The sequence below is a fragment of the Phasianus colchicus genome, chromosome 5, assembly GCF_987193195.1.
Source record: "Phasianus colchicus chromosome 5, bPhaCol1.hap1.1, whole genome shotgun sequence".
Classification (NCBI taxonomy): Eukaryota; Metazoa; Chordata; class Aves; order Galliformes; family Phasianidae; genus Phasianus; species Phasianus colchicus.
The window spans coordinates 2,061,981-2,087,703 of record NC_143440.1 but is presented as its reverse complement, the minus strand read 5'-3'; the positions used below and the strand labels follow the sequence as shown (position 1 = coordinate 2,087,703).

Genomic DNA, 25,723 nt, shown 5'->3' with positions numbered 1-25,723 from the left:
CTACTGAATCTGATTGATCTGATTTTACAGTGACATATCCTAATGTTGAAGATGTACTGGTGACAATTACTGTCTTTCCAGTCGTCATGAGATCACACAATCACTGTACATCATTCAACACAGGCTTTTGGAAAATAGAATGCATCATACTCAAGAAACAGTGGTAGCTGGAAATGATGCCTCTCATGGATGCCAGAAGGTGACCTGAGGGTAGCCTACCCTACAGTAATTTTTTATAACTAGGAAAATCTGAGGCTGAGATTCAATTGCAGGAATGCCTTAACTAGCATCTTCACAATGACAACACAAATCTTCTCTCTCTCCTTTTTCTTTTAGAAAATTACATCTTGAGCAAAAAGTTGCCAAATGCTTTAAAAAAATGCATAATGTACAGAGTATGAATAGCATCACAAATTGGTATTATGTTCTGTAACACCTCTCAGCCTCTGGTTTAAATTAAAAGTAGGGGCAAACACATTAGTTTCACCATCTGGTTATTATAGCTTATTCCACAATGATTATTTATTAGTTATATATAATTATTTAGATAAAATCACTTTCTCATCCCTGCAGAAAGAAAAAGATATATATCCCCTGTGCCATGCTTTTCACAGAATTTCTGCACCAGTTACAACGAAATTATTTGACAATACAGACAATAAATGCAACAGTTTAGAAGCTGAAGAGATACTATTTAAGCAGCATGAGGGACTTTTAAATAGTGTTAGATTTTTCTTTCTAAAATAACAGAAACCCAGCAAAGCAGTAGAGTGCGTGTGTAATTGAGGTATCATAGACAGCCACCATAGGTCTTTGAAGACCCATGGAACTTAGTGATTTTATCTTCTTATCATCAATTTGAGAGCATTGAGGTCCTCTAATGTGGAAGAAAACGCTGTGAAATGGTCAACAATGATGTACAGGAAAAGTGAAATCTAATTTAATTTTATTCAGGTCATGTGTTGGAGTAGTAAAGTGCAACATATGATCATGTGAAATACTGATGCAAGAAAATTTAATTCAGTGCAAATATGAAAGCTAAAGACTGCTGCTTTCATGAAGACATATCCTAAACAGACTGTAAGTGACAACAAAACTCAGTTCTCATCCAGAAAGTTCCAGTACTTTGTCAGAAAAAAACAATAGCAAACAGTCAAATCAGATCCTAATTTTTTGGCAAACAGATCTAAGGCAAGTCATTCACATAGGTGATATGTGTTGCAACTTCAGATACAGATATCAAATAAATACAATACTACAAAAGGCCTACCATTCCATACAAATGAAATACTTGTTACTACGTCTGTGTTACTACACCCTTGATAATAGGTACACTCTCTATTACATGCAGTGTAATACCTTCAGCTTTACAACCTATGGTGCAAAGATTCCTTCACACGAAAAACTAATGATCGTGTGTGACATGCTGATCTATTCAGTTTTTACCAAGAAGAAGGATCATAATAAAAGACTAGCAAAGCTAGCTTACAGTAACCTGTAACACTAATACCTCTCTGCGTTGTTGGTGGCCCTGCCTGTGGCCTGTGAGGTGTTGGAACTTGATGATCCTTGAGGTCCCTCACTCAAAGAAACACAGAGGAGGTAAAGAAGCAAATGGAAGTTACATCTTGAATAGTATTTTTCCTGAATGAAAGAGTGTTGAAAACCTACCTGAATTTTATCATGAAAAAATGGAGAGTACATATTGACTCCATTATCTAATCAATGTCTTTTCAGTAAGGTGAGTGTTTGCATATGCATGTATGTAGATCACATACATTATTTAAATAAAAAAGGGTGTTCAGATTGAAGACCAACATAAACCTCATTAATTCCTCCCACCTCCAATCCTTTATGTTGCACCTGGCATTTTAGATGCAGTAAGTTCATTTGAAATTACCTTCTCCGCTGTTTGAAAGTCCTAATATTTGAATTTTTCCATCTAGATAATCTGAGCTTTGATAGAAATTTAATTTTATGATCATAAGGAAAAAAAAAAAAGTGTTATACTTAGTTTCACAGCACAATTTTTCCAGCTGTTACCAAAATAATATATTGAATAGCATGGCCAAAAGGGAGTTATGTATCTAGAAACAAAGATAGTAACATTGATTAAACCATATACTATCAAATTAATTTTCAACCACTTCATGCTGAATCCATTCAGTAAGTTATTTACTAATACTAACATTGGCATTTTACAATCACCTGTATAGCAAGACTGACATTTTCTTAGTTCTATTGTTGACAATCATTTAAATAGGATGGGTAAATGAAAAAAAAAAAAACAAAAAAACTACTAAACGCTTTCAGGCTCTAAAGAATCAAATTCTGACATGCTTACACATTTCAAGTAATATTTTATATGTACTTTCATTGATTCCTATGAATGCCTTTGCAGATGAAAGCAACAAAGACAGCAGAAATGGGCCATAACCTCTTGTCACATTGTACACTACTTTCCATAATATACAGTAACACAACAGATTTACAACAGCATTACTGAGAACAGAATTATCTGGGCTATTTGCCATCTGCATTTCAAGCTTAAATATCAAAGGTCAGTCATTAGGTGCCTGAAATAAACATGCTTTACTACTGAGGTAAACATTTTCAATGAAGAACATCTGGCTGATTTTCATTCAGCACAATGACATTGTTTTTCTTTATTTATGGGTTGAATGTGCAACTGGTATACAAGCAATAGTGTCAAGCTTGCTTTCTAATTAAATCATATAACTTGTATCCATTTTATATTATTAATACTGCATTACTGTATATTTGTATACATTAATTATAATGCTTTTATCTAAGAAATTACACTTGTGCCATCAGCTTTATAACCATTGGAATTCACACTGTAATCTCATCGAGGGATTGTAATTCCTAAAGGATAATTCACAGACACGTCCATGCACTGGCAATAAAAACATTCCATTGATCCTCCACAATTGTGGAAGGAGCTATATATAGCTAACATCATTGTGAGCATATGTTGTGCCTGCAGGAGGATCTGATTAGACGAGATGCTTGGAACAATTCCACGAAACAACAAATTGAGATAATGAGTGCACTGAATAACTAAAGCCTTGCAGACATTTATGGACATGCTTAAATCCATGCACACTGCTAATCCCATTTGAATCAGACTTTGCCTTTGCATAGACAACACAGATCCAAGTTAGATGCTAGGTATTTATATTTCATATCAGTAGAGAATCAGTGCACCCTACAGTTGTTAAAAGTTTTATCTATTTACCAGCCCTCTGAGATGGAAAGTAATGCATTTGTTCTGAAGTCATAAACAAAAGGAGAACAGCTTTTTTTTTTTTCTAAATCATTGCTAACAATTTGATTGGTTTTGCTACCTTGAAATAATCCCAGTAAGTATGCAATATAAAGTCATACCTTGAATCCTTCAGTAAATACTCTGCAATCTGCTTATGGAGTAAGTACTCTGCAATCTGCAATCCACAGGAAGATATTTCTCATCTCCTTTCTCAGATAAGAACTATCTAAAGTGGAACAAATAAACAGTGGGATGTTCCAAGCTACCATAAGCACGCTGAAGTGAAAGTATGCTCTTTTTTTTCTGTAAATGATCAAGTATAGTTACAGATTATCAACCAGTTGCCACTAAGGTTGTATCTATGCTGACACTGAAGATATTGCAATTTCTGGAAGCAAATTACAATAAAACAATTGTATTAACAATTGTTAATACAAAACATTATCTTTCCAAAATACAAGTTTCAGAGAATCATAGAATCATTAAGTTTGGAAAGACCACTAATATCACATAGTCCAAACATTAACCCATGCCTTTGACTGCTCTAGACCACAACCCTCAGTATGACATCCACCTTTTTCTTGAAAACTACCCTTCTTGAAAACTTCTGGTTACTCTACCCTCCCTCCCCCCAGGCATCCTGTTGCAATCACCATTCTTTCAGAGAAGAAATTTTTCCTAATATCCAACCTGAACCTCCTTTGGCACAACTTGAGGCCATTCCCTCTAGTCCAACTGCTAGTTATGTGAGAGAAGATGCTGACCCCCACCTCACCACAACCTATATTGCACCTACAGGGTTGTAGAGAGCACTAAAGCCTTCCCTGAGCCTCCTCTTCTCCAGACTGCACCATCCCACTTCCCTCAGCCACTCCTCATAAGACTTGTGCTCCAAGACCCTTCACAGCTTCATTGCTGTTCACTGGACACGCTCCAGCGCCTTGATGTCTTTCTTGTAGTGAGGAGCCCAAAACTGAACACAGCAGTCAAGGTGCACCCTCACCAGTCCTGGTGAGTACAGGAACGATCCTGAGTTAGGAACGATCATCTCCCTGCTCCTGCTGGCTGCACTATTCCTGATGAAGGCCAGGATGCTGCTGGCCTCTTAGCTAGCTGAGCACGCTGCAGGCTTGCATACAGCTGCCTGTCAACTAGCACCCCCCAGACCCTTTTCTTCCATGCAGCTTTCCAGCCACCTTGCCCCTAGCCTGTATTAATGAACAAGATTTCTGCAACCAAAACGTTGCATCACATACTTGGTCTTGTTAGAACTCATATAATTGGCCTCAGTCCATTGATCTAGCCTATCCAGATCCATCTGAGCCTTCCTACCCTCATTCAGATCAACACTTCCTCCCAACTTGGTGCCTGCAAGGGTACACTCAACTCCTTCATACAGTCTGTCATTTTTGCAGGCTGAATATGAATTATTATTATAACCTGGCAGTCAGGGCAAACCACATGAGGTACAGCCAGTCAAAAGAGGTGATTCTCCCACTATATTCAGCATGCATGTGGCCTCACCTTGTATTTTGTGTACAGTACTGGGCTCCAAAATACAAAAAGGGGATGAAGGACCTCTGAAATGCCCAGAGGAGGCACCAGAGCTGGTGACATGGCTGGAGGTACAAGCTGAGGGCTTGTGGAACAGGCTTCCTAGTGAGGTGGTTGGTGCCCTGTGCCTGTCAGTGTTAATGAGGCATTTGAATAATGCCCCTGAGAATATGCTTTAGCTTTTGGTTAGCCCTGAAGTAGTCAGACAGCTAGATCACAGTGGAACCACAGCACTCCCAAAAAAATACTCTGACTTAGAATTTAAGTACATCAATAGGCATTTCAAGAATAGAACTTCTAAATCATATGCAGTGTTAATCTTATCACATGTTTACAAACTGTGAAAAAGAAAACCATACCTAACAGGAGATTCTGGGAGATGCATTCAGCCATGGATTTCAAATTCTTGACTTTCAGATGAAACATCATCCTATCACTTCAAAAATAAGTTTGGGAATGAGTGTAGAAAATCTTTCCAAAATGTACAGCTGCAATAAAAAAGAAAAAAAATATATTAAAAACTGAAATGATGATATGATGACAATATAATAGGTTCTATCATTATCCTCTTCCATTATAAAGGCTTATATGGATTGGTCTGTGCAGTTCCAGTCACCACCTCTTTAAAAAAAATACATTCTATGAAGAGATAATATCAGAGAACACTGATGAAAATGAGCAAAGGAGACATAATAGAACAGAATAGGATAAGTGGTGTAGAGAAAGTAAAATTAGGGCCCATTTCTTTATTTATATTTCATGACAGAATGCAAAGGAAGCATCCAGTAAAAAGGAAAAGTGGAAAATTGAAATACCTGAATAGATCCAAAATTAAAAAAAAAAAAGATATGAAAATACACAGTTATGTAAACATCCACAAATGCAATAATAAAATTGCAGGAAGTCATTAAGCTTCACATTTTAAGGTTTATATTCTAAATCATTTTAATCTACTGGAGATTCAATGTGACATAATGTGGGTTACATTATTCCCCATCTGTTTTCAGAAGCAATACTGTAACTTCTTTTGAAGCATTTAGACCATCTACTATCAAGAAGAAGGAAGCTGTTGGGATTTATTTTATAGATATGACTATAGTGTAAGGTCTAGAATGTTTTCAGCTTGTTAGTGACTCCGCAGAACAGATAAAAATAGTTTAATTGGATGCATCCATGTTTGTCCACGGTTACTAAAGAAGGTATTAAAATATTCCATTATCCTAATTGAATTGTGCAAGTTGAAGTTGAAAAAAATTACTGGAGCATATAAGAAATACATTTGAACATAAAAAAATAGCTGTTGTAGAAAAACAGTTTCTGTATAAGAAAGTGGCATTCTCATCCACAGTGACACAGGAGTTTTAAAAAAGTGTTGCAATTCCTTCACCAAGATGTAAAAGACCACATGTAAATAAAACTTATTAGATTTTAAAATAGGAAAATATTTTAGACATAGTACTATATTTCAAAATGTATTTCTCTCTTGTGATTTGGTATTCTGAAAGCCTTTTTCAAAACTCGAAACTCATTTTAAAGATGGGTGAAAATGAGTCACCGCAGCCACTGATCAACTGATCTGGAAGAAAAACAAGTGACAGTTGCCTTGGGTTAACCAGCAGAACTGGTACACATTCAATGATAGAAAAAGAGAGTCATCTGAAATGTTTACCTCAAGAACTGTCTAAAGCAGTCTAGCATTCCTGGAAATAGTCACGGGGATCACAGCATCCCAGTAAGCAGCAAACCAAGAGATCTTTCAATACACGAACTTGCTAACAACTGATTTTTAAAGTAATAGATTTAAATGCAGTTTATGATTTTCATTATCTACATTATCACAGAAATCTTAATTTCAAGGCTTCTTAAACATGACGACAAAACAACCAATCAACTAGCAACAGCAGAGAATCCCTTAACATGAGAAACTGTGCAGGCTCTGGCTAAGAGGGTGCATTTATTTCATTCAATCTGCCAGACATATGGCTTTATCAAAGTGTTACAATTTCTTCAGGCTTTATCTGCAACAGAAAATCCAATGCAATGCAGAAAGACAAATCAAGGATGTTCAATAACTGAATCAGAGCTCAGTTTCAATGTCACTAGAAGAAACTATCAAATCATTTTTGCAGATGTCACCTTCACCACACTTCATACATTGAACCCAGGGCTAGACAGCAAATTGCTGTTCACCCTGCAGAAAAACATGTTGTAGCAAAGCTGCTTAGTCCACAGAGGCACTCTGAAGCTCATGGTCTTTCCCAAAAGATATTAACCCAAACAAGGCATTAAGTACAACAGGCGTGCAATTATCCCCACCTTCAGTACATTGATTCAGGCACCACAACTGTTTTCCTTAAAATAGCCAGTATTAGAATGGTGAGGTATCTACACCTAGAGACAAATTCACTATAAAGCATAAACCCAATTCTGAAGGTGACTTAAGGAATCTATCCAATCAAATTTACAAATCACAAAGTAATGTCTTTATTCAGCAGGTTGTGTGTGTCTTTTTTCTTGAAGAGATTTACATCATGAGCGAGGGTGTCAAAATTGTATCAATAGAGAAAATTTGATTTATGTTCATTTTACCCTTTTAAACATGAAAAAAAAAAAAATGGCAGAGCTAAGGACAGAAATGCTTGCTGAATAAACAGAATAAATGCAATACTGGAAACATTTCATTTTCAGTTTCAGAATTTCAACCTAATTTTGTTGTTTTGGTCACACAAAGGCCACTGGCTATTCAACTAGGCTAGATGATCCCTAGAGGAAAACTTGCCCACACATTCTATAAGAATATGTCCTGTGAATTCTTGAAATTTTCTTTTATTAATCATCTGGATATTATTATAAAACAATTCTAATTTTTTTTTTTATTATTTTATTTTTTTTAATACTGATTGAATTTTTTTCATTACAAACTAATAGAAGAGGATGTCTGAATCTCTTCTAATACTATAATCAAGTGTGGAAGTTACCCCACTTTAAATTTTGTTTCTTATGTGCCTTTTGCAGCACTGTAGCTTTTTTTCAACGAGAAAAAATTGCCAGCGCTACAGTTACCAAAGTAATCATTGTTATAAGTAGCACCGTTGCCTCTTTGCTGATATATTTTCAGTCCCTATTTTCTACCTCTTTTTCTCAGATTGTTTATATATATATGTCAAGAAAAACAAGCAGTTTGGAGTACAGCTGGGTTGTCTAAGAATAATCAGAAAACTCGAGAGATGTCAAAAATGATTGAAAGGAAATATACATTTTTCATTTATAACAAAGATTTTCATTTATAACAAAGAAATCTGTTTTAAACTTAAAAAAAAAAAAGACTTAAATATATCAGAAAAATACTTAACTAAATTTGTAAAAATATTTTCTTTTTTTTTTTTTAGTTTTTCTGACCATAAGTAGTTCAAGCAGGCCTTCTCTCTGACAGATGATGAGACAGAGATCCAAATTTTGAAATATCACCACCTCAAATTCATCTTTAAATTGAAAGAGTGCCCAGTGCTGTACACAGCAAACAAGTTATCACTGCTGGAGGCAGCTGGAAATTGGGAAGGGAAGGGAAGGGAAGGGAAGGGAAGGGAAGGGAAGGGAAGGGAAGGGAAGGGAAGGGAAGGGAAGGGAAGGGAAGGGAAGGGAAGGGAAGGGAAGGGAAGGGAAGGGAAGTGATACTGGTGATAGCTACTTCTGTGGGATGGAAAAGGCCAGTGTCTTTCCTCTTGGAGATATCTCAGACTGTTAGTAACTTTCTAAGTGGAATCCTTCCTAGCTTCCTGTTAGTAACAACTAAGGTTTCACACTCTGTTAATTAATTATGTTAATAACATTTTCTAAATATCTTCAGAATTTTTTCTCTGGAAAATGTTGACTGAGTTTTTACTTTCAAATCAATAACATATTCTTTTTATATCTATTTCACCAGGGCAAAAGGCACTTAGCGTTAATGAAATGACTAAATTGTCTGAACTGTGATGTGTTTCTTTTAGTAGCTGTTCTTCATGATCTGAATCACCCGTTTCCTTAGGGACAGGTATTACTCTAGTCTACCAGAGGATTTCCACTGACATTATGGAAAGATACATGTGTGGATTTATGGCAGAAGAAGGCACTTAGCATGAAGATTGCTCATTTGGGACAAGGTTGGTCTTAGCTTTAGTATTCTTGGGTTGTGGAAGTAACTTCTTATTAACCAGCAATGTTAGCCTATTGAAGTTTTAAGATCTGAATGCTCCAGTGATTTGAATTTCCTGAAATAAACACAGAGAGAAATCCAAATAGGACTCCCCTTGGATGCCCATTTCAACTGAATCTCAGCTTTCCTTTGTAAGAATTACTTCCAGGAGGCAATGTTAATAGAAAAGCATATCAGTTGTTGACAAAACTTTCCCTGATCAAATCTTATGTTTATCGTATTCCTTGAGAGCTACAGAAATAATTATTTTTCCTCTGTTGCCTAATTCTTAACAAGAAAAGTTGTTTAAGGCGAGATCACTCCTGACTTTATGGAGGCTTACCAAAGAAGAGGCACAGAGCAAAGGAAAAGGAAAACTGACAATCAGTCACGAGTTTTCGATTCTCCAGGACTGCCCCATAACCCAGTAGATTAAGATCAGGAAGAAAATTTGAATGGTAGAAAAAAGGACTGCAGGAGTTTGCCTTTTCCTCTCATATTCTACTCCTTCAGAATACTCATGCAGAACAGAAAGAAGAAAAAATTTCTCGTTCTCCTGCTCTGCATCTGCCTTCTAGGTTTCCTCACAAACAGCCCCAGGTCCATAACAGAGGGACTTAACAGCAGTGAAAGGCACTGACTCATCCTAGCAGATTTGATTCAGAAAAACAAAACATAAAAATTAGAATACATACATTAAATTAATCTCTTGAATATATGTGTGTAGAGTTTTCTCTTTCACTGGATGTTTACCCACAAATGCACAAACATGGACATTGGTGAACACATCTAAGAAAGACAATCCTCAGACTTATGTGGCTTGCAAAGCTTTCTGACTGACATTGAACCTGTAGCACTGAGTTTCAAATCATTCACTGCATTTAAATACCAGCCTCAACACATTCTTATGTCTCAAAAGTTTTCAAAGACTATGATAATGTTAAAAAGCTAAGGCATTGTCTTTGCTTCAACTGTTTTCCTCCATTTCCTCCACTTGTTAGCAGAGAAGCTAAAAAAATAAAATTGATGATTATGTAATTCTCAATCAGGCTTGTCCTTTGATTTGTCAACCTTGTGAATGTTCAAGGAGACTTCTCAATTAATTTGGTTCTGTGACGATTTGCTGAATTCTAGGCTTCTTGGTCGAATAGAATTAATAAAGGTACACATTCAATACCATCAGTTATTACCAGTGAGTATACTTATACATGTACAAATTCTATAATTATTACAAATTTGTCAATAGAAAAATCCTTATGCACTGTTTTTTGACTATACGAGTCAGAAACTGTAGTGTTGTAGGGGAATAAATTATTAACTCAAGTGGATTTTGCTGATATTTTTGTGTTTTACTGCACTACACAGAATCTCTAACCATGCTAGAACATATGAACTTTTTACAATTCCTTTTATTACATCATCCAGATGTTACTCTGACTTATTTTAAATATGTGTTACATTAAATATTTGTCCCTATTTTAGGTAGTAGGCAAGACAAGTTATTTTCTGAAGAAATAGTATTTACCATGTATGCGGGTGGTTGTTTTTATTCCACAATGTATTCCACAGTTTAGAGATATTCAGTTTTCCAGCCCTGTGGAATATAACAGAGATTTACATCTCTTCAGAGCTGACAGTAACAGTCAAGAGCAGCGATGCCTAGTTGACAGTGACAGCTGACAAAGGTCATTCCTGAGTTAAAGATGAATAAAATGTTCCAAAATATTAATACAGAAACAGCTTTAAGGAGAAAAGCATGTTTGAAGAACTGATGTCCCACTTAGCAAAACTTATCGATAAAATTCCTATCTACTGGGTAACAACCAAAGCAACTTCATAAAAGAAAAATGATTACAGCAAATATAACGTGTGAATATAAGTAATCCAGTATCTAAAGCTAAGGAAAAGCAGTTTTAATATGCGCCAAGATCTGAAATTAGTAAGTATTGGCAAACTGTGACCAGAACTAAAAATAAACATCCAAAACATTACCACATCAAAACCAGTTATTTCTTTTATTTTTATCAGCATTTCTACATATTCATCAAAATGACTGGTCAAGCGTGACTTCCCTGAGGGATTAAGTTATGCTTGATGATTCAGAAAATATATGATTTTGTGTATATACTGAAGCACCAACTCAATCTTGTACTCAGATGTACATTCTCATTTGCTGGATTATAAGTTTTTAACAGTTCTTTAAATGAGGGATAATAGTAATCTTCAGAGAACTTGAAAAACAAACAAACAAACAAAACTTATAATAAACATTTTCCTTGTTCCCACTTAACTCAAGATTCCTGGCAGAGTATTCTTCAACAACCAACACACTCTCCTGATTCTACTGAAATATCACCCCAAACATAAGAAAATACTTATTTCAGTGATAGAAATAACACAGTCTTGTTGCACAGTGTAATTACATTAAAAATGCCCTTTATAGTCTGTTCTCACAAATTACTTTAAGATCTCGTAAAAATGAATTTATAAGGCAAAATTACGGTTGAATTGCAGTTGGCTGCATAACAGAGAAAGGTTGATTCAGGAGACATTATTTTCTAGTGCATACTACTATATAGTATGCTGTAAATATCTCAACTACTGTTACAGCTCAAAAGCAAAAACACAATAAAATATATGAACATGGTCAGATTTCAGCCCTTCTCAGAAGGAACTGACACATTTTGACAGTCGTCAACCCATCTCTTATTCTTTCTTGAATAAAAAGACTGAACAAAGTTTAATCTACTACTACACATCCAATTTTCTGGAAGTTTAGCTTTTTAATAACTATTTCCAGAATCCCTTTGCATATTTTGCCCTCATTTTTGATGTCTGGAACTGGAGGCAGAATTCTGATAACATTCTTATCACTGCAGGGATCATACAGGTGAAGCCTTGCTTCCCCATTTCTAAAACATTTTCCCCTGATCATTTAAGAATTATGGTTTCTTTTTTTAGTACAACTCTGCAAAACATGTTCTGATAGATCCTGACAGCTTCATTCTGATCTTCATTACCATGAATGGAAGGTATCCAAAAGCAAATTATGCATCAGACAAAATGCATTAGAGATTTTTTCTTGGTGCAACAGATGTCTAATACAGGTCATTTTATTCCACTGCATTCACAATCTGAATCTAGCAAAGGATTCTTTAATCTTGCATTGCTTAGAGATCATGCAACAAGGAAAATGAAAGAGTGTAAGCCTTAAAATTTGTTCCCATAAATAAAAAAATGCCATGCTGTCTCTACCTCCAAAATGAATAAACCAAAAAATTATAACAGAAAACCAACTTGGCCTTGAGAATTTCAAGGGAAAAATCCACTATCTCTTTTATAAGCTCAGTCTTAAGTCATGCTTTGCCAGTGTCAATGCCTGAAACTACATCCTGCACCAAGGGTTGTTTCATCTAACTTCAGCAGTATTCTTTCCAACAGTGAAAAACTTCCTTCATGTTTCCCCTACCATCATAATTATTCCTGTACCATTACTGAAACTTTCTAGAAAAGCAAAGTTTCTCTAGGAAATATCTATAGACTATGTTTCAAATTCTTGTGCATGATGGGTTCCTACTATATTAAAAACAATCTTCCACAAGTCAAGGGGGGATTCATTCATAGTGCACAAGGGTCCAGGTCCATTCAGAAAATCTTTTCAGCACCAAGTTTCCAGATATTGCTTTCAGGGGGCACTTATGTGATAGCTTGCTACAAAGCTGAAGTTCAGCTGCTCCAAATTGTAGGGAAAGCTCGCTTGGTGAATTTGCACAGAAATTATTCTTGGCTTGCAGGGTCCCCAGCCCAAAGTAAACCTCAAGATTTTCCAAGCACGGGAAGCATGGGAACCCAGTGCCAGTTTGTCACAGTGATGAGGAAGCAGATGACAGTGATAACTGCCTTTCTACCCTTTTATTATAAACTGAGGAGGCTAAAATCCTCAGATTCTCAGCATCAATGATGATGCTAGATTTGGGATTCCTAGCAGCCAAAAACAATATGGAGCATATAAGCAGGAGAGGGAATAGCTGTTTAACAGGGTGGATAGTGATAGGACAAGGGGGAATGGTTTTAAACTGAGACAGGAGAGGTTTAGATTAGATACTGGGAGGAAGTTTTTCGCACAGAGGGTGGTGAGGCACTGGAACAGGTTGCCCAAGGAGGCTGTGGATGCCCCATCCCTGCAGGCATTCAAGGCCAGGCTGGATGTGGCTCTGGGCAGCCTGGGCTGCTGGTTGGAGACCTGCACATAGCAGGGGGTTGGAAGTACATAATCATTGTGGTCCTTTTCAACCCAGGCCATTCTGTGATTCTATGAATAATAACACTGATGGTGCTGATTTATTTCCTTCTTTCAGAGGCCTTGGAGAACATTTATTTAAGAAATACCATGCACTGGGGTTCCATAAGGATGTTTTTCATATTGTAGGAAAATTTACATCAACTTAAAAACAAGCAAATCAACCATGCAGCTGCAGTGTTCACAACTAGCCAGGTCTAATCTCAGACAATATTTTAATTAGCATTTTAAAAGAATTTGAAGCTGAACTTTTACATGTCATGCCCTAAGGTACGTCTTTTATTACTCACATTGTTGCTCTTTTGAATTTATGCCTGTTACTTCTCATAGAGATCAGACATTTTAGTTCAATGCATTTTTCTTGTGTTGGGTGTTTTGAACCACACATATTTTATAATACATAGCAAGTAACACTACATATTACATATTTTCCATTCCTTGCATGCTGCCTTAAAGCGTCACAGGTTTTATTCCAGCGATACATTTAAGATTTAGCATAGCAGGTAGGATGTATAATGGCTCTGATTATATTCAATATTTGCTTTTAGAAATATTTAATGTCCCACATTTGCTGCAAGTTTTAGAATTCCTGGTTCAGATATTTCTTACTAAATTAAAACTAGGTTAACAGAAGGTAGCATGCAGTTGGTGTCAGAAGAATGACGTGTTCAGAAAAAAAGAAAAAAGTAATGATTTTGCCTAGTCTAGCCTTTTCTTAAAGTGACAAACTATTTCTTCTAGGAGGTGCATAAACATGCTGCATACACGTCACCTAAAACTCAGAGTACGTTGTTAGAAATGATCCATATATGATCATAGCAAGGACATTTATGTTAATTTGGATTTTCAAAAACCTGTTCCAAATTTCCAGCGGTGTCATAACCACAACAACCTCCAAAAAGGGTTTGCAACCAGGGCCTATCTCTAGTCCAGGTGTAAAACATGCCTTTACTATTGTGTTAAGAGTGCCTTTGATTAAGAGGATTGTAAGCAAAGTAATGAAAGAACCTGTTCCATATTCAGTTATTTAGTTGAGAAAAAGAACGTTCACAGAAACTGATATAGTAGAGCAGCAGCTGCTTCCTTTTGCTTCTTAGAAGTAACACATGGCAATGATTTTACAAGTAATTGTTGCAGATGTTTAGCTTGTTGTGAACTAGTGCCCTATTTAATATTTCCCAAACAAGAGCTTACTTAAGCATTTGCTAACTTTTCCATGTGTTTCCAGCAAAGCATTTACATAATACGTTCAGCTTTATTTCTCACAAGTAAACACTGAGATTGTGCCACCTTATGGACTCTGCTCATGTTTGTGAAAATGCTGCGGCCTGCGAACTGTTTGCACACGGAGATGAGGAACAAAAAGAATGAAATTCATGGTCATTTCAACAAAAAGTCAACATGCATCCAAGAAAAGAAGCTTTGCAAGAAATATTTGTGCCAAAGAAAGCAGCTAGCATCCATTTAGAAGGGGTCTAATGCGACTAAGCATGAATTAAAGAAAGAGAATCCAAGTCCTTACATCCTCAAAGGAAAATGAGGCCTACGTCCTGTTTTCCGTTTTTTACTGATTTCCACTTCTCAGAATGTTTCCTCTGTCAGTCAAAAATGACATTAAATTGCACAAGAAGAATGGCAGCATCTCTTATAAATGGTTCTTAAAGGGTTTGGGGATCAAAAAGAGTTTAGAGTTGTAAATCAGAGAAACTTCAAATCTGTTGATTATGCTGTAACAAGTTACTTGACTATCGAATCCATTGCCGAATACCACTTGACCACTGCTTGCTATTTGTCACGTTTATTTAGAATTCAGAACAGAAAATATTCCCCTTGTTCAGCTCTACGCTTGCAGAAACCCTCCAAGAAGGCTTTTCTGAGGACTTCCCTGGCATTTAATTTTCCTGCTATTTTCATATCTATCTATAATGGGAGCTGAGCTATATTTTACACAAGCACAGCGATATGCAGTTACAGTGGCTAAGGCAGGTATCAAAACTGTAGTAAGTACAAATTGTTTCTATAATACGTTATCCTGTTTGATGAAAGAAGTCATTAACTGATGCTGTAAAAAAAAAAATAATAATAATAGAGTCATACCTCACACCTACAGTACATGCACCTGTATGAAAACAGCATAACCAAACACATTTTTGGGGGCAATAGGTTTCTTTGGAAAGACAGAACAAGGTATAGATACAGTCTCCATTTTGCATGGACCAGGTTAAAAGCAGTACCATTGCTCATTTAGTTACACAAAGGGTGGAGGTTAGCTGAGGGAGGACAAAACCTCAGAGGAAAACTTGTTTTTTACAGTACAACTCTTGAGACAAAGTACTCATTTCCAGGATTTGGCTTTGAGTAAGTGAATGCAAAGACATTGCATGAAGTTATTTGTGGAAGCAATCCCCTGTGCTTTATATTTACGTGAACTATTTTCAGTTAAATCACATTATGACTGACTGTAATGCTGAGAATACATGGGACTTCATAGAACACAGTTTTCTTCAAAACATTCTGCTATCTAACACTGGCTGTTCATTCAGGGAGAGGTTGCCCTAGGAACCACTTGCAACTTTTAGGGCAAATACAAATAAATCCATTCCTTCTGCAAATAGAGTGCAGCAAGACCTTCCCATCACAATCCTTATGCATAATTGGTCTCAACTAGCATGACAGATTTGATACATTTTACTCCTGGATGAAGAATTTTGCATTCTTTATGCTATGTTGCTCATACTGCAAACCAAGTTCATATAAAAATTCACGACAGGATCTGTGCTTAATGCTTAGTGCACTACGTAACAGCAAAAAAATATTTTAAAACTAATACTTATTTAAACATCTTAAATGCTGTTAAGATAATGCATTGTCCTTCACAGGTAGGAATATTTCATATTTCTCTTCAATTCTCATAAGTATCAGAGGTACTAAGATTAATATCCGTATAGGAAAATAGAGAGCATTTCCATTTGAATAAAGCTGGGCATTAGCAAATGCCTCACCCTGAAAATGAGGCTGACAAGGGATTATAGTTTGCTATTCCAAGAGAAGAACCAAATAGTAACTCTACATTATGTATTTCTAATTATAATCAACTATAAAGGCCTACTAATGCAAACATCAATGAAGCAATTGTGTAAACAAGGATTTTTCTTATTATCAACCCAAATATACTTTTAATAGTGGGTATTACTAACTCCAGAACACAGATATTGCTTCATAAATACATAAAACATTTTCTAAAAAGAATTCCATATCAATCAGCTACCCATGGGATGATTATTTTGATTCTGAATGGATCAATGTCATTCTCAGTCATCTGACCATGATGGGCCACTCACCCCTGTATGCAAGCACCACATGTTGCCTTGCTTCTACTACTCATTTCTGTTCTTACAGGACGTGCACTGGACCTCTAGTATCACAAAGAATCCTACTTTAGTGATTTCTATGAATAAACGTCTCTATCATAGGTTACTCGGGAGCACTGCATTCATTCATTACTGAAATTTTGAATACATGAGAATAATATAATCTCATCTATCCCGTGACCGGATTAACACAATACTTAAAAAAAAAAAAAAAAAAAAATTGGAATAAAAAAGATTGAAAAAACCTGCCATCTGATGAAATGAAAGGATTATTCTATATATAGTCATGATAACATTTTTGCTTTTCTTAAATTAGACTCTTAACATGAGGCACAATTTTACTTCCCTAAATATTTCCTAGAATCAGTACATTGTTAAAATACTTTAGGATAAAAAAGCATACCGAAAAAGAGGACACAAATAGTAGTCAAGTCTAAATTGAGCAAATGTTAACAAATGTTTTGGCAGATATCCCCTCAGTTTCATTACAGAATGAGTCATATTTAACTATCCTTCTGGATTACAAATGAAGAGTTCCTTAAAAGATTTATGTAATTTGAATATATGTACAATGTAAATGTACATCTAACAATCCTACCAATATGATTTTTCAGTATACAGCTGTGATAATACACACTATTTACAGAAGTAGAACAATAGTCATTTGGATTCCTGACACAAAGGAGATGTGTTATTACTATGAAATGTGTTTTCCTTTTTTGAATGGAACAACAAATCAGATTACTTTCGATAATACTCTGAAACCAAGAAAAAATTGCATTATTGTATTAAAACCTGAAATGGAAGGCCCTGAACAGCTATCTGAACCTTTCTGATATAAAGGAGCTGTAGTCAGTTGTTTTATGTTTGCAGTCTTTCTTTGTAGGAACCTGTGGATTATGTATTGAAAGGATCGACAAAAAAAAAGTAATTATAAAAAGCAAACATGTTGTATGTGCATCTAAATCTTCCGCTAAGAAAGTCTTTATGAGCATTCAAAAGCACACAGAGGCTGGAACCCATGAGTACCATAGCCTTTCCTCAGATGAAACAATCTTCACAAAAATAAGTTTGAGAAGCAATGAAAAAAAAAAAAAAATCAAAAATGCAGATTCTCTCCTCTCAAATGAAAACCAATGGAGTACTTCTCTGAACAGCTTAAGAATGGTACAGAGATGGAGTCTTTCTGGCTGTGTGCTAGGGATTATAAAAAGCAGCCTTGTTTCAATGCTGGTAAGGAACAGTCCTGATATGAATCATGTAGGTCTCTAAAGAAAACTGACTGTTAAGTTCCAACACAAAGCATAGGCAACAGCCACTCTGAAGAGAATGAGACATTATGCAGAGTCGAGGAAGAGAAATGCTGCTTATATGTGAGTTCAAGCATCATTTCTCTTCCTATTTTAATCTTCAGTACTTGTGGATATTAGAAACAAAACAACACAGTAAGCTTACTCCTATCAAACTTACACAACTAATAGTTAGACATTGCAGAGCCATATATTAGTTACTAAAGGTGAAGCTATTGGTTCACGTCAGCTGACAGACACATCCCTCTTATATGCACTGGTACAAGTAATTTTTTTGCCACAAAACAGGAAGCATGGGTTAGATGAGTAACTTCTCATCCTGCTATATTGCACAAGCTATTGTACCTACAGCACATTTTTCTACTTTTCTCCCAAGGAAGTTTCATAATTTCTTCATGTCCTAAAATTCAACTGAATGAATGACAGTGTTAATCACGTGTACTTGAATGGGAGGATGTGTTTCCACTGAAAACGCTGCATCCATTCAGCTCTGACCATATAAGCCTCCAGGAAGAGTGAAGATTAATGAGTTACATTTTTAGAAGAGGTATTAATCAACTGGGCTTTTCTACTTTCAATTTTAATGAAGTAGCATTCTATCTTTATACTTTCATTTCCATCCTGTGAATTAATCATAAAGGGTTATCAATACAAATGCTCCCAATGTTTTTCTAGTTTGGATATCATTACAATATCCACTCCTAAGGTCAGTTAACAAGAAATTACCTCTGCATTTTTTTCTGCATTATTTCTAGTAGCTTACCAAAATTTAGAATTTTAAGGAATGGATTTTGCACTGTGCTCTGTTAACGTGTTCTTTGCAACACAGCACTGAAGCCATAAGTTCATACCTATGGTGGTTTTCAGAGTTCTCCCTTTTGCATTATTTTTAAGATGTAGTAAGCATTGTAATTGTAGTTTTATTATGAACTTAAAATTTTAATATAAATTCAGTAAACTATGTAATAACTATAATTGTTTTCTTTACAGAATTTCAAACTGGGAGCTCTCAGAAGAAACTGGCACTGAAATATTTCACTGGTTGTGTGATAAAATATTCCAAGCTACTGTCAGACTGTGTTTGAACAGGTCTGCAAAGAATTGGGCACACTGTAACATATTTCTCAGTTCTTCAGATGACCTAAAGTCTACCCTTGGAGTACATGAATGCTTCCTTTTCTAAGAACACTTTGGATTTAAAGAAGCAATGCACATTAAGCATGGAGAAATTTCTGTGGAATACAGACCAATCAGCATTCTCAACGGGCAGAGGATAACCCAGCAGTCAATTTCAATTTACATGTTACAGGAGTGTTTGTAAGCCTCAGTCCCACTACAAAATAAACACATAGTGACAGACTGTCTACTCTATTGGCTACAGAACAGAAGGCAAAGGATGAGAGGTCAGAGCAGATTGCAGATTAATACATGAAAGTCTGACCTGATTCTGGTAAGATCTCTTAAAAAGGAAAAGGAGATGCAGGGGCAGGTGTGGGTAGGAAGGTTACAGCAGGGAAGCACTGGATCACTTTCTGCACAAGGAGCTGTGTGTTTGTCTGGCAGTCTTGGGATCTTATGAATAGATTGTGTTCAAAAGTAATCACAGATTTCATTCTCATTAGTGCTGGCCATTAACTCTACTACTGTATGATGCCCATTTGCACAGCACAGCCCATTACACAGCAGCATTTCAGAGGCTAACTCTGGGTGTGACCCAAACAGTGAAAGCTCTTCCAAAGAGCACCCAACCAATTTTTGTTCTGCAGCTAAATAATCTCCTTCAAAAACAAAAGCAAACTGCAGGAAAACAGAAAACAAACACTACCTGATTAAAGAAAATGGAGGAAATTATTTTTTCATGGTTAGCTGCCTAATAGCAATTGAAGCATTAAGTAAAATAAATCGAGAAAGAATTTTTAAGGAATACCGTTGTGGGTTTGTGGGTTTTCTTCTGCCTAAATTGTTATTCAAATCTGGTTCCTTTGCCAAATGCTCATGCTTCTATAATTGTACATATACTATGCACATGCACAGAAAACAAAACATGACAATTTTTTGCCTTATAGATCACATGGTTACAGTGAAGTTTGATGAATGAAAGGCACTTGCAAATCTTTGGATGAAAGACATCATATGAATATTATTCAACAGCACTTTAACTATTGGTATTATTACAAATAGTAATGTGAAGACTTGGTTGTTGCCAGTTCTGACTATTCTGCTAGGAAAAAAAATATATCAGATAAGCAGAAAGAAAAACAGTAAAAATATGGAGACAAACACTAATTTCTAAACCTGAGCACTGTATTTCTTATTACAAAACTTTTGGATGGAAATACCATCGGACTTCTTTCTTAACTGATAATTACAGAAGATCATTTGTGAAATCTATGCCTGTTGAGCTGCTTTTATACTTATAAAGACTATGTTTACTGTTTCTACTGTCTGACTTCCTTGCAGCAGCTCCTGCAAAGAGATCAGAGAATGAGCTGCAAGGGGAAGCAGAACCACTAAATCCCATATCTCAACTCATTCTTTTCATTTTAGGAAAGATGGATGAGAAAGTTGGCAATGGACCTTATATCTGTAGCTATATCAAACAGCTCCATCCATCTTGTACAACTGATCCAGCAATTGCAGTCAGAAAATAAAGAAAAGCTTAAGTCTTAAATTTATGCATCAGTGTCAAAATGATGAGTAAAAAATGTTCCTTATCTTGGTACAGATTACCTTGTCAACAGTGTCTCAGACAGATAAGGACTTCACACTTCGATTTTGATTTCAGCATAGAATGAAAACCACTATATTACTGATATGGAAGAAGAAATTGTTATAGATATAGAATAAAAAAATATTACATATATAGAAGAAAGTATATATATATTTCCCCTCTTACGACATTATACTTCACTTGAAAACAGCAGAGCTAACATACAATGCTCAAAGCTACCACGGGTAGGCAGGGAGCAGAGAAGGGAGGAAAAGAGAGAAAAGAAAGGGAACACACTATGATTTTCCTTCTTTGAGCAATCAGATCAATACCAATGCTTGCAGCTAGAGAAGAAGCTATTTTTTGAAACAGAAAAAAGCACTGTTTTGTACAGTGAAAGGATGCACTATGAAGTTATGGAGACTGACACTATGTGCAAGTTCAAGAAAAAGGGGGAAGAATTAGAAAAATTCACATCCAAAACACTCATGAACATTAGAAGGATTAGAGATTTATCTTTAAACATCCATAATACATGAGTGAAGGATGCTGGGGAACTGAACACAGAAGCAGACAGGTTTGCAAGCCCAATCTCCTTTTCTACTGGTAGGAAGAGATTATTGGCCTGGAAGGACCAGCATTTTTCCCCTGTACAGCATCTCTTCTGTTCTTAAGCTCTTCTTTGTGGGTCTGAAACAATCCATACCTCTAATCATATATTATTAAATAAATGTTTGAAATAGCTATAAGGAAAAGTTATTCAATCAGATATTCCCAATACCGAGTAAATACCTGTGTTTTTTTGTTTTAATATTAACTCTTTGTTGAATCCATATCTATCAGTACGTGTGTTCTGTTTTGTTTGTCCAAGTGCAAAATAACAACAGAATCAGATACTAATTGATTTGATTCCATTTGGGATCTTGAAATTTCATAAAACACAAACAAAAGCACCACTAGATAAGTTTCCCATTTTAATAATTCTATCATACTATGCAAAAGTGGTCCCAGGCAGATTAGATCACAGAGGTAACTGAACCATGTAATGAACGTTTATTAAAGAGCATTTTTTCACAGAAGCTAGTTAAAAAGCTGTGCTGTTTTCTGCTTAAATACCAAAAATCCATTACATTTCCTCCTTAATGAAGCTGAACTGTCTTGTTGTAGATTGCTGTTTCACATCCAGCTTGCCAAGGACCATTTGCTTGGCACTCTCCAAACCTTACAGTTACTACCTGCTGTTTGTTCTCCAGTCCTAAGTCTGAATCCACAAGATAAACGTTAAAGCAATTCAGAAAAGTGTGAGAGACCACACAGATGCTAGTCGATACCTTGAGTTTTATGTTTATAAAGGCTTTGTGCAAAAATACCTGTAATTAGTATTAAGTTATATATTTTAGTATTCATTGAGTGGTTAATAACATGCGTTACACATAAATTATGATCTAACTTTTTAGTTAGATGAGCTTTGAAAGGTTAGCCACTAAATTTAAGAAAGATTTATGCTGAGTGTCCTGAGTTTTAAAATTTTAGAGGGAAAAAGCAACATGCTACAGGATGCCAAAAGTGAAATAGGGCAGTGAAACATACTAACTCAGCAGCAGATTTGTTCTTCCATTCAGTTTTCACTCCTCCTTTGTAGCTTTGTTCTTGTAGTGATGTCTAAATAAATGATAGCCCCTAGCAGTTCAAGACCCTGTAGGTAGCAACGCAAGGCTCTGGTAGGACAAGGCCACAAAAAAAACCTTTTTTCTCTCAATTTCCATGCTCTCTAAAGGAAAGAAATTCAGTCATCAGCTCAGAAAGACCACAATGACTGGTAAGCTAAGATTGTAGGCAAACCTCCACCATGCAATTTGCACGGTGCCTGTATCTAATCAGTGCATCACAGTTGCAAAAGACACAAACAAGAATCCTGGAAGCACTACTTTAATATTACCTCCATGCTTCCTGTAGGCCCTCTTTTCTAGAACAATCCTGAACTTGTTAAATAATGCTCCCACTGGAGCATAGAAGGAGCTACAGGAAAGAGTTTGGATTTACCAGGCTCCTAACATGCTGGGCTCCTACATCTGACACAGCAAGGCCACGAAGTAAGGAGTATGTTCTGAACACCCTAAATAGAGAAAGACTAACCAAAAGGAGATAGACGTGCTTCCTCAATCCCTGCATATTTTAGGCTGCAGGGTTGCATGTTTTTTCCTGAACGCAGCCTGCAGTTATCACTGAACATGTCAATGCAGTCATTCATGGTCTATTCATTTCTATGAACTGAAAGTCAGCCGTTCACCCTAACTTCTGACTCCATCTGATGAATTACCTTGTCTGCAGTGCCTGAACTATAAATAAACGCAACATCTGTTGGAATGCTATGTCTAAAAGTCTGGCTGAATAAATCACTCTGCAGAAATTCCCAAAGCTACTAAGGCTCTCTATAGCTTCCGCCCTTTCTCCTCCCTTGCCACGCATAGATCCATCCTTCTTCCCATCTAGCAGGAATGTGTTGTTTGCTCACTTTCTTAAAGGCCTGCCCTCCGTGGGGCAGGCAGTGGTGCTAAGAGCTATTGCTCTATTGTAAAGCAAAAGAAAGTTAAGTCACAGATTCATCAGAAGGGTCATAAGTGCTGTTTTTAACCCCTATAAACTAAATTGTGACTATCTAGGATTATAATTGTGCTCCATTCTTTGGCAGCAGTAAACAAAATAAGAACAGATTTGGCAGGCTCTTTTGGTCGTGTTAGGCTTTGCCATCTGATGTCTCCTTCCAGTCCTCAAAGATGTCTATTGGGTCTCAGTGGGGATTGCAGTTTTTCTTTTGTAACCTCATATTCCCCTCAGTAACTTATGGAACTTAATCAGATTAAATGTCCGTGTTTAGAGAGGGAAGAGCTACAACCAGCCTTATCCCAAGTTTCAACTTCCATCAGGCACTGAAGCATCATATTTTGAAAACAAAATCTCTTATAAATAGTTAAAAAAAAAAAAAAGCAACAAAAAATACTTTTTTTCCTGAAATAATACTATTTTCTGTTTCAATTAAAAATAATAATAATTGACATGCTCTAAAATTAGTGTCAGAGTTATGCATGGTTTTGATATTAACCTGGTATTTAGAACCTAACACCAGACTTCTTGATAAGGAAATCATTCAGTTAAAATTTCAAGGAGAAAAAAAATTGGGGGGCAGCTAGCCTTTGGCTTCTAACACTTCACTGAGCAAACAAGTTGTCTTAAAGTGCAGACAGCTACCCAGATATTATAAATTTAGTCACTTTCTTTATGAAAGAATGGAAAATCTAACATTTCACAAGCTGGTTAATAACAGGCACTGCTTAGTGCCCCTCTGTACACGTTTGGTTTGAAATGCGGAATATAAGAGAAAATTGTCTCCACTAGATCAAGTCAATGTATTTTTCCTGTTTTTTTTTTAATATGGTCTGTAAGCTTCCTATCTCATCAAGCTGATCAGGACAGCAGGGAAACGTGGTCCAGTCCCTGAACTTTCTAAATTCCATAACCACTGACCCCCAAATCAGAAAGATTATTTCTGAATATGAATTAATACACTAGAATTCTCTCAGGGTCACCACTAGCAGCTGTGATTATACACTGCAGCAGAGTACTGCCTACTGCAGGTAGAGACAAGAGTTTAAATACAGAGTTAATTCATGTCAAACAGTTGATGGTAGAAGATAACATGGGATTCACAATAAGGTTTGTCTGTAGATTAATCATTGCATGCAATTCTATATTTTAAGGTGAGATAAAGTATTTTTAATTAAGCTGGCTTTAGTGTTCCTGAGAAAGTAGAAAACTCATGAAAATTAGTTGAAAATTCAATTAGCAGAAGTTACTTTTTAACATTTGTTCCCAGTGAATTATTTTCACTTTCATTAATAGGTTAAGAATGTAGATTACAAATACTGAAGAATGTTAAAAAAAAATGATAATGACATTCAGGTTTCTACCAAAGTATAAATCAAGAATTCATTTCCTCACTAGGAACTGTAAATTGCTTGCACATTTTTTCCTCTTTACTGAGGAAGTTAATATGTAACTTTGGCATACGCTTCACATACCTGTTCCAGCTGTTAAACTCAAAAAAAAGCTAATGAGGGAAGAATTATTTATAGCCTAGCCTTTGGCAGTAGAAATTCTAGATGTTTTTTGAATCAAGCTTTATAAACTTCAGAGGTAATAATAAAATAAAAAAGAAAGCCCTAAAGCTAAAGGGCATAAAGAAAGGAAAGAGAAGATCTCTTTTTCTATGAAAGTACTGGCATTTATGTTTGAGTTGGTCAGCTTTGTCATTTTAACAACAGCTCTTGAACTCTACATTGAAGACCTTTGATGCACTTCACCGACTACAATGAATACATCCTAATATTTCTGTGAAGCAGCAAGATAGCGTCCTCAAACTTAGGATGAGAAAATGAAATGTGCACGCAAAAAGAGAATTTGTGACCCAGTTGTCAAGCATACTGAGCTATTGAATCAGTCTGTAAGTTACATTTAAGTCACCTAAAACCAAAAATTTAGATCACCTTAGTGACTCTGATTAGATTCTAGGAGAAAGATTTCCCCAGGAAGCCATAATTTTATCTACTTTAGTAAATACTGACATAATGAAAGGGGATACTGCCCCATTCAAGTAACTTTCAGTCATTCACCTTCTTAAAAACATATTTTATATACACCATTTTATGTATATATGTATAAAACTCATCTAAGTATTGAAAACCAGTACTTTCTTAAGAAACAGTGAGTTCAGGAGAAAAAAAGTATTTTTATTAATCAGTTATTCCTGTGATGCTCATGTGCCAGAACACAGGACTATGAGATAGGAAATAGAATGCAGAAGAATCAAAGCTTTTTTTGTTTGGTTGGTTGGGTTTTTTTTACATTTTTTATGCATTTAAGGTTTTAGAGGCATTGTGTGGTGTGACAAGGAGGTGCCTGATAAAGTGCATGTAGCTAAGTTCTGCTTCCTTTCCTCCACTTGAATGACACAAATG

At 35.9% G+C, this 25,723-nt stretch overlaps 1 long non-coding RNA gene across 3 annotated transcripts in view; it reads right to left on the bottom strand.

Annotated features, from left to right (window-relative positions):
• The window catches only part of LOC116237842 (uncharacterized), a 305,216-nt gene that overhangs the window by 74,143 nt on the left and 205,350 nt on the right, over positions 1–25,723 (bottom strand). For 2 of the 3 annotated variants that reach the window (XR_016466578.1, XR_016466580.1), the window contains 3 exons: positions 10,543–10,611; positions 5,203–5,331; positions 3,409–3,515 (listed from right to left, as the gene is read on the bottom strand). This is a non-coding gene — a long non-coding RNA (uncharacterized LOC116237842). The remainder of the gene's footprint in view (positions 1–3,408; positions 3,516–5,202; positions 5,332–10,542; positions 10,612–25,723) is intronic. The other variant, XR_016466579.1, reaches the window with a different exon arrangement.